General features: G+C 35.4%; 1 protein-coding gene across 11 annotated transcripts in view; it reads right to left on the bottom strand.

Annotated features, from left to right (window-relative positions):
* LOC110184309 (extracellular serine/threonine protein CG31145) overlaps positions 1 to 14,572 on the bottom strand; it is a 68,926-nt gene that overhangs the window by 47,287 nt on the left and 7,067 nt on the right. For all 11 annotated transcript variants that reach the window (XM_086840979.1, XM_086840975.1, XM_086840980.1 and 8 more), the window contains exon 3: positions 3,041 to 3,071. The gene's annotated coding sequence lies outside the window, so the exon portion shown is untranslated. The remainder of the gene's footprint in view (positions 1 to 3,040; positions 3,072 to 14,572) is intronic.

The raw sequence follows: 14,572 nt of genomic DNA, 5'->3' as shown, positions 1-14,572 counted from the left end.
TCTCTAGAGTACTCTTACTCTCCCTCTCTGTGCATCTCTAACGTAGCTCTTAATCTCTAGCGCTCTCGCTCTCACTTTCTCTGTTCTCTTGCCTCGGCAACTATAAATAGAGGCGCGGCAGCAGCTCTGGCCTCATTCTGTCCGCGGCCTCCGCCTTGTTTACATCGTTAGTGATAGTGGTAGTGATAGTGATTAGCTTTTAACCCCAATGTAATGCATTATCACTTTTATAATACTAATGTCTACTTAAAGTTACCAAGAATTACACCCTATACTTGAAGATATATACTTCTATCTATGTATATTCTATCTATTTATATTCTATCTATTTATATTCTATCTATTTATATTCTATCTATCTACATATATTCATCTTTCTCTTAGTTATAATCGATTTCGAACACATGATTTTATGGTTAACATGGAAAGGTATACCAACTTCCGGTTCCCGAAATTCGCTTCCGATCTTGTTCTTTTTTAATTTACTCCACCTTCATTTCAAAAATCTTTCTCAGGCAATCAAAATTTTTGCCAGGATGCAAACACACACACATATTCCGCACGAAATCAGTGCACTGCCAGAGTGAAAACAAATATCTTTTATAATATTAAACTGGTTGATAGTACAGAAAAAAAAAATAACAAAAAATAAGTAACGATTTTACTACAAGCAAAGTTTTGCCCTAGCAGGACGATATTTGCTCATCAAATTAGTTTTCTTGCACACGTTTTCAATTTTCGGCAAACGCTAAAAGTTTCCTGGCTCCACTCAATTTAGGGCGGGTTTTTCCGAGGGGTAGGGGTAACTTTCGGGTGGGAAAATATTTGCCAAATATGTGTGTGTGCGTATGAGATAGCAAGCATTTACACACACACGGCCAAAACCGTGTCAATTGTGGCAAAGGTTTTGGCATTTGAAATTTGAATAAACTGGTAAGCACCCCTGAGAATTTCATTTTGAATTCCGGTAATGCAAAATCCACCCACTCCCCCACCCCGCTGCTGATGCTGGGTAAATAACAACAATAATGAGAGTGTACAATGGCATGCATAAATCAGTTTGTTGGCTGGACAATGGCACATGGCAAATGTTGCCAAAAACTCTATTGTATGCTCATAATTGCCAACTTCCTTTCTGGCATCTCTTCCCCCTTCCCCCTACCCCCCTGCCACCGACCAAAAGTGTCTCCAAAAAGGGTTTGTGCATAAAAATAATTACCAACATTTATAGCTCTCAGATGCAATTTTGACCTCTCGAAATCAAAAATACATTTTTACCTATTTACATTTACGTCAATATTGCGTATACGCCACCATGGCACCATGGCAACCATTTCGAATGTGCAAATAATAGTATGTGCAAATGTTTATTCATTCCACCATTGAATAATTCCGAATTGTTTACATTTGTATTTGCATCAGCCAGTTAGAGAGAGCCTTAATTAATTGGATCGCATTTAAATGCAATAGATTTTATTTTATTTCATCATTTACTTTGTTCATTTCTGGCATTAATTAGGGTTTTTTTTAGTCTGATAAGCTGATAGCTTAGCGCACGTGTAAACATATCGCTTGATTGATATATCCGACAATTATGAGCGTGGAAATAAAGAAAGAGGGTAACAATCGCCTTATCTCAACCAGATTATATATTAGGCTTATTGAGAGTGTACCACACGAATTCGCTGGAAAGAATCATCCTTTGAAGTGCTCGGGACTGGGCCTCATGTGCATTTGGATGGATTAGATAACAAAGATCCAGAGTGCCCCCCCAGAGCTGGCCCAGTATCCGGTTAGCTGTGAGCCATTTGCAAACATTTACTTAGCTCTTGGCCTGCCTCCCCTCCCCTCCCCTCCACTGATAAAATATGCAAAGGCAAACAGAGACAGCAAATTCAACAATGTTTATTTGCGGCTCTTGTTGGCACAAATGTTGTCATTGATTATGCATGATCCACATATACGATATTCGTCAAATTTTAACCCAATTTAGGATAGTATTATTGTGCCACAGGGCGTATACTTTATTTTTTATTTGTATATTTTAATATATAAACAAACATTGGCCAATTGACAAAAACAGCCACAGAAATGTAGGCAAATGTGCTAAGTAAAGGTAAATTTATTTGCTCTCAAATTAGGAAATTTGTTAATGAATCTCTTTGGTGAGTGTTACAGTCAAGCACGATTTCAGGGAAGTTGAAAGTAAAATTTTTGAGTGTAGCAATATTTTTGTCAGTATTTTTAATTTTTACCAACAGACCATGAAATATTATTTATGGTAGTTATAAAGCCATGTGCGAAAATAATTAATGAATGACATTCAAAAGTAAAGATTTAAATTAGGGTTTTTATCCTACAAATTTCACTTTCAGAACTTTAGATATTGATCTTGAAGAACCCTGTACCTTGTTTAGCCTTCAAAAGGCGTAATTTAACATTAGCTATAAATAAACTTTACTTTATTAATTGTTAGATACTTCACAATTTGTGCTGTTGTTAATTTACACAATTTGCACATTTTGCGTTTTATTTTCATTTGAATTTTATTCATCGCAACAGGCAAGCTTTGATCAATATTTAGCAAAGGCGTTTACATTTGCATGTGCCAACAAATAGGTTTACTTTTTTATTTATTGTTTTTTGTTAGGATGTGTGTTTTTACAGGTTTTTATTGCTTTTGTAAAGGGTTAGCAAAAGAGGGAATATCTGTGATGTGTTTTTTAGCCGCATGTGACATGCCAAAGCCCCAACTGACACTCAGTTAAAGCCATGAACCCGACAAATACATAGTTTCTGGGGGGGATGTTAACAAATTATTTTTTATTAGAGCCCCGTCGTGCACATGACCAGGCCTTAACTAGACTTTCTGGCCAATTATCAAGGGGTTGTTGATGATACGGATTGTGTGAAATTCTAGCGTAAATAATGCTACATTATTTCGAGTGTTTGTGGTTTTTGAGTTTTGATAAGAGGTTGGGTTGGAAATCAAAAACAAGCCAAAAACTCCCAGCAGTCACGTTGCCTTTCCTGTACTCACCTTTAAGGCCAATGTCTCTTCTGGGAATTGTCTGGAAAGAGAACGGGGAAATTGTAAACTTGATTAATATGCAAATGCCGGGCGGTTTTTTGATTAACTGCTTAACCCACTTTTTGGGTTTGTTTTTCGTTTTTTTTTTTTTGTTTGTTTTCAGCTTTTTGCTTGTCTTCACTTCCGCCCACAATGGGGCGGCAGAGAAACCGCAAAAAAACCCGTTCATTGCACTTGATGTGACAACAAACTGACAAAGACAGCCTGGAAATATTGAGCTGAAGATTGAGTTTGGGTTTATTTTTCGTTTTTAATGTTTTCATTTAGCATTCAGGCAACCGGTTTGCATCGGCAGTTGCACAATATTTAGCAGAGAAACTTAATTTAAAGTGCATTCCTCGTTGCGTGCGCCGCACTAATTTAGATAATATTAATTTCAACCAGTTGTGGGTCACTCTTTCAAGCGGATTTTTACAGTGAACTAAATATATTGGTAGGGCAAATGTATAAGAAAAAATATGTAAATTTAAAAGAAACCAAAAATGTGTGAGAAGGTTTTTGGTATTTATTAGGAAGAAAGGTATTACAAATCTTTCCTTCAAATGGATAAAGATATGACCTCAAGCCAGAATATTTACCTCTCTCTAAAATATTGATAATCCTATAAACAATTAAATCATTATTTTAGAGTTTAAACAACTTGATTTCCTTAATGCTTTACTTTTAAATAATAGATTCTTTTTTAAACCCACTATTTAGCTGTATTGACTTAGTGTTTTTCCTAGTGTATGGGGACTTTTGAGAGGGGCTTTGGGTTGTGAGAACCGGGCAGACTGGGTCACTTGATGATGTTAAGCGGCTTAGACGTTAATTGAATTAGTTTACAAGCATCGCCCAGTGCTGTGTGAGTATTTGTTTGTGGGTTCTGCCCGATTCATTGATGCAGAAATGCCTTACCTCCGTTCTCCCCCTCCCTTACCCTGCTTAAACCACTTGTACAATTGCACTTGCACTTGATGTACAATTAGATTCTTTGTTGCCTCCAAAGGCAAAAACAACTTCAGCTGATTATACAGCTTTTCTCGGCTTTCCACAGCCTCCCCTCTCCCTCCCTCTCCCGTCTCCCCTTCGGTTGTGGTGCCCTCGGCCGGTCTAATGAACTTTTAATTGTTGGCATCTTGGCAAACTGCTTACATAATTGAACTATCGCGGTCCGCCTGGTTGATTGTTTAATTAAGCCATTAAAACGCCATAAAACTAATAAGAAGGTCCAAAAGCGAGGAGCCTTAAGAGGCTGTTTTCTGAGCAAAATTACCTCAGTACAAATGACCCTTGACATGCGACATTTGCACCCCAAAGAGGCTTCTCTAATTAGGGGATACTAATTTGTTTAAAAGAGAGTTTTTAAATGGTTTAAATGCTAAGACTTTAAAAGGGATATATATAATTAAATATGTATAATATATTTGTTGAATTTTAAGCAGATATAATAAATGAATTATTATACTATAAAGACACATACCATATCTAAACCTTTCAAATGAATCATTAGTATAATTTTTTCTTACTTCTAAAATAATTTCCATCCTTCAATTGTATACACTTTTAAATCTCTTTTCTCTGAATATTATTAATATTTATCTGAACTCTATTCCATTAGATAATATCCGACTATAACCCACAATGACTAAAACTACACCTACCCATAAAGTGCAATTTTCATAATCCTTAAAACTCCGCCCGAAGGCCTCAATTATCCTTTGTCAACTTTGGCATGGCTATCGCAGTACCTTTTATTACTGAACGAAAACCATTAGCCCACCTGCACTGAGGTGTGTATTAACCCATATACTAGTGTGTATGTAAATTCCAAGTGCTCTGGAAACATCTCTTTCATTTCGCGTGACTTGTCAAATTTTTGACAGACAATAGTTGGTGGCGAACAAGTGACTTTGATGCGACAAAAGTGAAGCAACAAAAGGCAACATCAACCTGCAGGAATAACAACAATTAGATAGATTTGATGGAGAGAGGGGGGAGAGACTGATATGAGCAATGCGGGGAAATGGCAACAATTGCTGTCACCATGACGATAAACGATAATAAATTCATTAATTAAAATTTAAGTGCGCACAAACAAAAAAGTAAAAAGAAAGAAAAACTTCTGCCATGCAAATGGCTTTATCGCTCTTCTCTCAGCATGCCACAATTGATTTGCATGGCCACACAAAGAAAGATGATTTTTAAAAGGTAAAAACAAAATATAAAAAAAAAAACATGTAACAATAACATGTCATGTAAATGGTTCATCAATAAAATCCAACTGTTAAGAGTATTAAAAAACTATTGGTTAATATAATGTTGAGAGGACAGAGACTGAAGCACTTGAAAGTTATCCACCAATTATGGTAAATTTCAATCATTTTTCAATTTGTTTAACCGCTCATTTTATGTCATTATAAATTTTTTCCCTGCTTTTACTGTTTTTTTTTTTTTTTTTTTTTTGTCCACAAGCCGAGTTTATTGTAATCTCTTTATGCGTTGACTTTGTTTTCACTTTAATTAAATTTGATTAACATCGGCAATTGATGGCACTTTTTCTACAAACAGCAATGGCAACTAAAAAATATCAACTCATTAAATTGATTACATTTAAAAACTTGTTTGAACTTGTGGAAAGGAAGAGCGTAATTTTTTACAACTATAATTCAAAGAAAATGTACTCTAAACTAATGGGTTATATATTACACAAAGACATTTTTAACAAAAGCCATTATTCTTATCGAACATTCTCTGTTAATAATTCTTTCAGCTAGACCGTAAAGCACATTCCTTTTTCTTTGTTCAGGAAAAGCCTTAAAAACAAAGGAAAATTTAAGCTCCTCTACTAGAAAAGGAAGTAAAAACCACTCCATTTTCCTGCTCAAGCGAAGGACCCTCTGTATTTCTTAACTAAATGCATCACAAAGCAATTATTGCGTTTACCTGTGTAATGGCTCTCTCTAATCTCGATTAAAAATTCATTTGCATATCACCCATACGCCTCGTGTGACAATTTTCATACAACTTACAGTCTGGCAGAATAAAACCAAAAAAGTTGTCCCATTTGTGCAGCTAAAAACCCCAAGAGGGGAAAATGAAATACAAAAATGAAAAAACAAATGTGAACAATAACAACGGATAAACCAATTTAAAAAAATACAATCTGCAAACCAAATCTGCACACACACACACACACACATGACATGGCATTGGAACGAGAGACAGACGGACAAACAGACGGACAGACGGACAAGAGATGGCTACATTTTTAAATACATTCATGCCACACAGTCTGCATTTTTTTCTGTTTTGTGTTTGTTTGCTGCTCGGCAACGAAATTGCAATGTGTGCCATGGGCGCAGATCGGGAACAGGACTCACAATCACAATCCTATTTTAATTGTTTAAGTGTCGGGGCAAAGCCAAAAATAAAAATGCAAAAAAAAAACGTAACAACCGAAAATAAACCAAAGGAAAAAAAATTAAATAAAAATCAAAGGGAAAGTGTGCTGCGCTTTTAATGAATTCAATAAAACTCGGATTGAACTTGTGCGGATGGGGGACAGATCCTTTTTTTATTTCTTTTGGTGGGGATGCCACAAGGCCAAATAAATGTTAATGAGGACCGAAAAGAATCCGCTTATGTTGATTGGGCGGACGGGGAAACGAGCTCTAAAAAAAAAATGCGGAGAAAACGGAAGGGAAATCCAGATGACCAAGGGAAGAGGACAAAGCCCTTAAGTGAGACCAAATATATTTACTTTTCCTTCACGCTTCTCTGGTCCCTCTCCGTTTTTTCTTTTTTATTCTATGTGCCTTCTTTATATATTGTATTGCAGAGACTTTCGCTCTGTGCACACACTAATTGAACTTTCATTGAAACGCAAGTCATTAGAAAGCAAAAGCAGAACTGATTTTCAACGATGCCGATAAAAGAGGAAATTGAAGCAGACTATATACTTTTTATATATTTATAAAGCACATCGCCGATGGCCATGGGAAGGCTAATTCAAAACTTGACGATTAGTTGGCCGTTTGTCGTCCCGCTGATTGAAACTTAATTAAATGCAATTATTTTATCGCCTTTTGTGCAGCTAATTGGGTTAAGTGCGCTTTGGCATTCGGACGGGGGGCTTATCGGCTTTAAACTTCCTCTGACGGACTACTAGATCGGCAAAAATGAATATACGCACATACAGATACATTTAGTGCCTGCACAGATACAATATCTATAGATACATGCAGACATTGCACTGCAATTAAATTAGAGCAGAGCAGACAGCGGAAGACCGAGGTCGAGGGACGTCTGCCAACGGTCTAGAAATTGAAATCGACGCTCCAATTCAATTGACAACATGACAGCAATTTTTATTTTTGGCATAAGCTAAATAAAAATAGAAGAGCATAAGCCAGAGATATTGTCTGGGAAATTTGATACCTCAATGTTGTAAATTAACTGAACACTTGTTTATTAACAAACTGCATCAGTTTGGAAAGATTTTAAGGAATTAATAGATACTAATGGATCATTGATGTATCTTTCAAATTCAATGACCAACATTTTACATGATTATGGTTAACTTATAAGCTAAAATAATAGATTATATAGTAACAGTGTATTGTGTGCAGTGTAATGACCATAATACATAAATTTCCACATATTAAAGACCTTAAGATAACAAGAAGCGTAACGTTATACGATTAGTTGCACTTGAAATAATCTCGAAGTTTATTTTTGTATCAAAGCCTGAGAAAGAAAAGTATTTTTAAGCATTCTAGATCTGTACTTCCATATACGCACTAGCTTGATCTATGTTTATCTATTTGTTTGATCTATTTTAAGACTCCTCAAATGTACTCTTAAATAGACTCTAAGAATTGTTTGCATATGACATTTAAAATGTAGAGACATTATGAATATTGTTAATATAAGGTAACGAAAACAACATAAGGAAAAGTAAATCCAGAATTTAAAAATTACTTTACTCACTTAAAAATAATAAATAATAAAATATTAAAAATAAAACCTTGTAAAAAGTAAATCGAGTATGTAGGGTATTTTAGATCTATCAATGATCTATATAGATCGAAACTACCCCCAAAAATGCGGCATACCCTTTAATGCTGCACCTTTTTTCCCGTTAGTCCCTTGGATGCGAAGTCAACCTATTAATAGCTGCTAAGCAAAAGTGAGAGAAACCTCCCTCCCCCCACGAAAAAAATGTCACCTTGCATAGCGCAAATATTTGTGTGTATATTTCTTCCTATCGCCCAACACTATCCAATTCTCCCACCAGGTGCTACTCTCTCTCTCCCTTACTCTCTCCCCAAAGACCCAAAGGTGCGAAGAGAGAGCCACAGAACAAACACATGGCAATCGCCGACCCCAGAGCTCTCTCTGTGGTGTGTTTGGGTGTGTGTGTGTGTTTGTGTGTATATTTAATGTAGCTCAACTAAAACCAAAAACGAAAAGAGCAAAAGTAACAGCAGCAGCAGCAAAAACAAAGACAAAACGTGGCCAAAGGTCAATATTGAAAATTGATAAACAGCAGGGGCGCCCCGGTAGACACCAGAAGCACCCGTGAAATCACCAGTGGCAGCCACAGCGGCAAACAAAACAGAAAATAAGGAACGAGACCTGAGCTCTATCAGCACCGCTCAGTCCTTCGTTTGCGGTTTCATAATTAAAAGTAAACAATTGCGTATTTCCTTCTTTTCTTATTTTCCTTTTTTTTCTGTGTTGTATTCTCTCACCCATTGACCACCACAAAACCGAAAATTCAATTTTTAAATTAATTTGTTTCGCATCTAAAAAGTTTAAGTAGCAACAAATAGGAGAAATTCCCAAGAGTAAGACGAAAATAATAAAAAAGGGATTCACATAAATAGAGGGGAGGCTATTTTTGAATTGGAACAGACCCAAAACCACAGAAATTGTTCTAATTTTGTTTTAATTTTCATAATTTACTACAAGACGAACACAGATAATTAACCTAATAGACTTAATCAACTCGAATTTGTTTACAAATAATTTGCATTTTAAGATATATAAAATGTAAAGACATAATTTCATTACTTATTATATTATATTCATTTACTTATTATATTACATTGTTGGATCAATATGTTTAATTAAATTGATTATATTATCTAAGGGTGTTTTTATTTCATGATTGGTTCTACAAAGAAATGATTAAATTAAATTTATTCTTTAACAAAACAGTTTCCAGGATATAAAAAAACGATTTTTAATACAGTATTTCCACTGTATTTCCGACACCATTCCTCACTTAAAGTTAATCGATATGGAAAGGGTTTCGTTTTCCCATCAACAACTTCCCCACAAATCAATCACTCTCTGGAACTTTTCCACAGGCTTCTTCAGCTGAAATAAAAAATATAAAATCCAACGTAATGTTCAGTAGTAGTTGGTCATGATTCCGAGGCCGTGCGTAAAATTAATTTTTATGGCAACACATGTGGATGTGAATTGGCCAAGAGGTCCGAGATCCGAGATCCGAACTGAAACTCTACAAAAGTTTTGCAGCTATTCGAGCCATTCGAGTGCTGTTCATGTGTTCATGTTAAATTCGAGCACCGGTTAAATGCATTTATTTCACTTTATTTTACAACATTTTTCAATATTCTACACTCTTATTTATTTTTTTCGTTGCAAGCGAACGGAAGTTGCAGGCAATCAGCATTTTCTTTTTTTGTTTTTTGCTGTTTTAATTGTAACGGCAATAAAATATGTTGTATAAGAAAATTGAATAGTTTTAGATGGAATTGCAGTAATGCATTTTGAAAATTTAATTTCGAGCTTGCTCGCGTCACGCTTCAGCAAAGCCAAACAAAAAACAACAATGCAAAACAATCAGCTTTCTGCTGTATCTTGCTTTCTGTACTGTCAGATATATATATTTATATATATATATATATATTTAATACACAAAGAATATAGTGTATGCCATATCTGTATGTCAGTGTCAGTGTTCGGACACATTTATAGCTACTGGCTGCCATTCTATCTCTCAATAAAAGTTTATTGTATCATAGTTTCTCTTCTTGCCTCAAATTCAAATTCAAATGTAAAGCATTGAATAAAATGTATATAAAATGTATAGCTGAATTTAAATACAAGAAATGTTTGTAAACAAAGGCATAATTACATCAACAGTGAGGGGGGAAAACTCTCAAGAGCTTCAAACACATAAACAATTTGTTAACTCAACGCATCTGTACTGCGGAAAACTTGCCACAAATTAAAATATATGCTGGCTTAAGGTAAATCGATTTGAATTTAGGCTTTGAAATGTTAAGAGACCAATTAATTTCCCTTCAAAGCTATACTGTAAATGAAAACACTTATGCTAGAAAGCAATTCAAAGTGAAATGTTATATCTGACCAAAACTATGGCTAATCATGTGTCAGGCTCACTTGAAAGATGATTTCAACTTCTATTTTTGACCAAATATCAATCGGGAAAATCGAATGGTTTTCTGCTTCTCTGTCCATCTTCATTTATCTACATAAATTGGGTTGATTTCATTTCGGGAACACGCCACCAAATATAAACCAAAATCTAAAAATAATGCTAAATCAGTTTGCCGTCAACTCAACGGTTGACAAAACCCGAAAACGAACCACGCAATTTTATTACGATTCAATCTGGTTTTCGGGGTGAGCAGTAAAACACCACAAAGTTCAATGAATTTTTGGAAAATGAGTTCAGGAAAGTGCTGGATTTGGTACACCCTATTTAAACTATTATTATTTGCATTATTAATGTTTTCAATAAATGTATTTTTAATATAAGGCCCCAATATCATGAGCTTCTTAAATAAATATTCAAAATTACATTGTATATTTAATATGAACACTAGAATCTTGGCACCATAAATAGAGAGTAAATCCTACATTTTATATTACTTTATATATATCTAAATTGATATTTAAATAGAATTTATATATACTACAAAAAAACAAACTCATTAAGACACAAGTAATTTCCATTATCTTCATTATCTTTTGTTTAAAAACAAATTATAGGTCTACTTTAAATGTCTCATCAATTTTAGGCATTGACAGTTTAACCCTTATATTTTAATAGATATTGCAAGCAAATACAAATTACCTGAGGAAATGGAAAATGATTTTTAAAGAGTAATGGAAATTAGCAAGAAAACTTTACAGACAATGGTAATGAGGTTAATAATTAATTACTTGACAAAGGTAAGTTTAGCTAATAGTTCCATAAAAAGCTAAGATAAAGCCTTAGTAATAGAAGAATTTATTTCATTTTCAAAATATTTTCTTAAGCTTAACTTTAGAGTATAACCCGAAACCGCTTAACCATCACTCATTGAGCAAACCCAGCTCCAAGTGGCACCTCAAGGTGGCCCCCTGTCTTTTGCCCTTTGTTGCAACACACACACACCATTTGTTAAAGGGTGTGAGGAAGTTGAAAGCCACGTTGGAGGTGGTTGGCTGACAGAGGTTAAAGCTCTAGCCACGCCCACTTAAGGCCATAGCTGCAGCTGGGCTGGTTAAGTGGATATTTTAAGGCTGGGCTTTGGTGCTGTGATGCTGCTGCCTTTTTAAGTACGGGTATTTTAGAACCAAACAAAAATAACACACACAAGAGAGGAATAGAGGAAAATACAAGGCTCATACCCCAGTACCAGTCCCAAAACCAAAACCAAAAAAAAAGGCAAGTAATAATAAAGAGAACTGTAGGAGCAACTCAAGCATGGCCAAAACGATGTTGTTGCAATCTGACACAAAACGCACGAGGGAGAAAGGCAGCTCTGTTTGGCTTTATTTTTCGTTGAACGACCGGGCCATTCTATAAGATTTAATTACAACCCTCCTCACCTGCAGCAAACAAAAATAAAATCACAAAAAGAAAGAGAAAAGAGCAAAAAAATAGGAAAAAATAAAAGAAGAATCTGGCTGCACAGTTACGCTTTTGTATTTGCAACCTTTTGACTGCCTAAATGCTGCCCCGTTTGTTGGCCCCCATTTGTTGGCATTGTTCTGTTCTTTCTCCCCTCGTCTTCCAGCACTTCTCTAAAAGGTTTGACACAGTTTCTGGGCCGAGATTGCGACCATTTCGCTTTGCTCTTTAAATGCTATTTAAGCCGTGTTTTTTCTTCTTCGGATGTCTTCATTCATCAGCAGCTAAGAAAGCAGCTGCCGTGCGGCATTAAACAGAACGAAAGCTGTGCCGAAAATTTCGAGTCATGTTCTGGAAAGCGTAACAAAAGCCACAAGAAACCAAGAACTGTATCTGCATCTGTATCTATGTATCTATGTATCTGTATCTCTAGCTGTAGTCTACTAAAACCAAATTATATCTGACACATGAAAATTACACACAAAAACCAAGAGAAGAGAATCAAGAACAGACACATAAAGGCATTTTAATAATGCGTATCGTTTACACTAAACAAAGTAAGTGCCATAAGTTTTATAACTCATTAACCTTTCCGAACAGACCAGAACCGAAATTCAGTTGCCTCAAACTTTCATCTCCGCCCAGTCCAGATGCACAGTGGTTTAGATACAATATATTGTGGCAAAAAATAAACCTAACAAACTATATTCTGATATCTCAATATATATTATAAATTAATTTATTTAATTCTAAATTATATTTCAACTTTGTAAATTCTCTTAAATGTTAATGAAAGTTGTATTGTGTTCCACTGTGATGTCTGAGTTGTGTGTTTTGTGTGTGTCTTGAGTAGCATCTGTGTGTGTCGTTCTATGTCACTGGCTCAACACACAAAACGAAGCTGACAAGAACAACAATGCCAGCAGAGCAAAAGCCAATGTCTGGCCAAGTATCTATAAGATACATACACACAACGTTTCGAGCTTCGTTTAATGCGCTTCATTAGCTTAAGCTGCAAGCACATCGAACAATGATTTTCACTTTTCCGCACAAGCCGGCCTATTAAAATTATATTTCTGATTAATCGTGCTCTCCAATGATACAATACAGCCGCATCTTTCTCTTACCATTCTGTCTGGCCAAGATAATGAACGAAAGTATCTTGGCAAAGACGATGAAAGATGAAATTTCAATGCCCAGTTAACGGTCAATGCAGTTCACAAATAATGGTCGAAATGAAATCAGGTCAATGACCGATTAGAAAATGCTCAATGATATGACGGTTTTAAAAGCTGGGACATAATTTGGGTGCAGCTAGTAAAGATTTATGAGAATGATTTAAGAACGTTTTTAATGCAAGACCATGGGAAATATTAAAGAGAAGTTTATAAATCATTTAAGCTTGGTCTTAAAGTCTTAGCTTGGCAAATATATATCAATTAAATTAAGGGAAATTTTCAGTTTTGTATACAAACATACAGATTTTAATTGAATTTTAAGAATTCTAATAACTATTCTTAATTTAAAGGTAGAGAAATATTTAGAAACCATTAATTACAAGCTGTATTTCGTTGCCAGACTTTAATAACAGTCAAAAAGCAGGCATTAAGTAGTTTGTTTGAAACTAAAAGGTATTTTGAGTTTGCTTAGTAGTTACTTAATAATTTCTAGTCTAAATTAGGTCATTTAAAAGAGACTTAGGCTCTTCTATTAATTGAACAAAATATTCTATGCTAACCCAACTCAGCCATAAATCAACTCCAACCAATAAATTTTCTCCCACAATTACTTTTTATGTCATTTTTCTTGCAGTGCATTCATAACTGGCGGCAATCAAAACAAACATAAATCCACACTGAAACCACTCACTCTCCCATATATGATACAACAACTTTAACCTGACAACAGGCCGTCCATACAAAATAGCAGAGCCCCAGAGCCGGATGAATTGCGGCATGTGCCCCGCGCTTTGTTGGAGGCTTCTCTTCCTGCACACCGAGAACCCATGCTCTGCATACTAATGCTTAAGATGCGTAGCGCTAGCTATTCGAAAAATTTAACACCGCTTTTTGGTAAGAACGAGAGATTCACCTAAGGGTGTGTGTTTGTGTCTGCTCTAAGCTCAATCAAATGAGCGCCCAAGTCCACCGCCTCGAACAAGGCGACAAGTTTAACTTGTTTCCCCGCTGAATATTTCAGCATAATTAGTGAGGCAAACGAAACAAACTAATTATTGAAAAGATACTCACAAAGATACTCACGCCAAAGCCAAATGGAACACCAAGAGCGAAACGAGTTCGTGATTCACTCAAGACTCGACGTCAGTTGACGCTGGACTTAAGGTCTGGGCGGTTTACGACCCACAATTGCAGTTTACCCCACGAAATTTCATTGACACACTTTTAACAATTTAGCTGCTTTTATATTATTAAACTTATCTTGAACTCCTCACTTGGAGAAAAAAATAATTGCCTTTTATGAGTTAACTATTTAAGCGGAGATCAAACTGGTTTGATAACGAGACCTTCGGGGAAGTACCCCAGGTTAGTGCTTTCAATAAATAAATATGCCAGTATAGATATATATGGAAATTATTTTAGTAT

The sequence above is a fragment of the Drosophila serrata genome, unplaced genomic scaffold, assembly GCF_035046125.1.
Source record: "Drosophila serrata isolate PLE 108 unplaced genomic scaffold, ASM3504612v1 contig_382, whole genome shotgun sequence".
NCBI lineage: Eukaryota > Metazoa > Arthropoda > Insecta > Diptera > Drosophilidae > Drosophila > Drosophila serrata.
The sequence above is the reverse complement of the archived record's forward strand: the minus strand, read 5'-3'. Positions and strand labels throughout refer to the sequence as shown.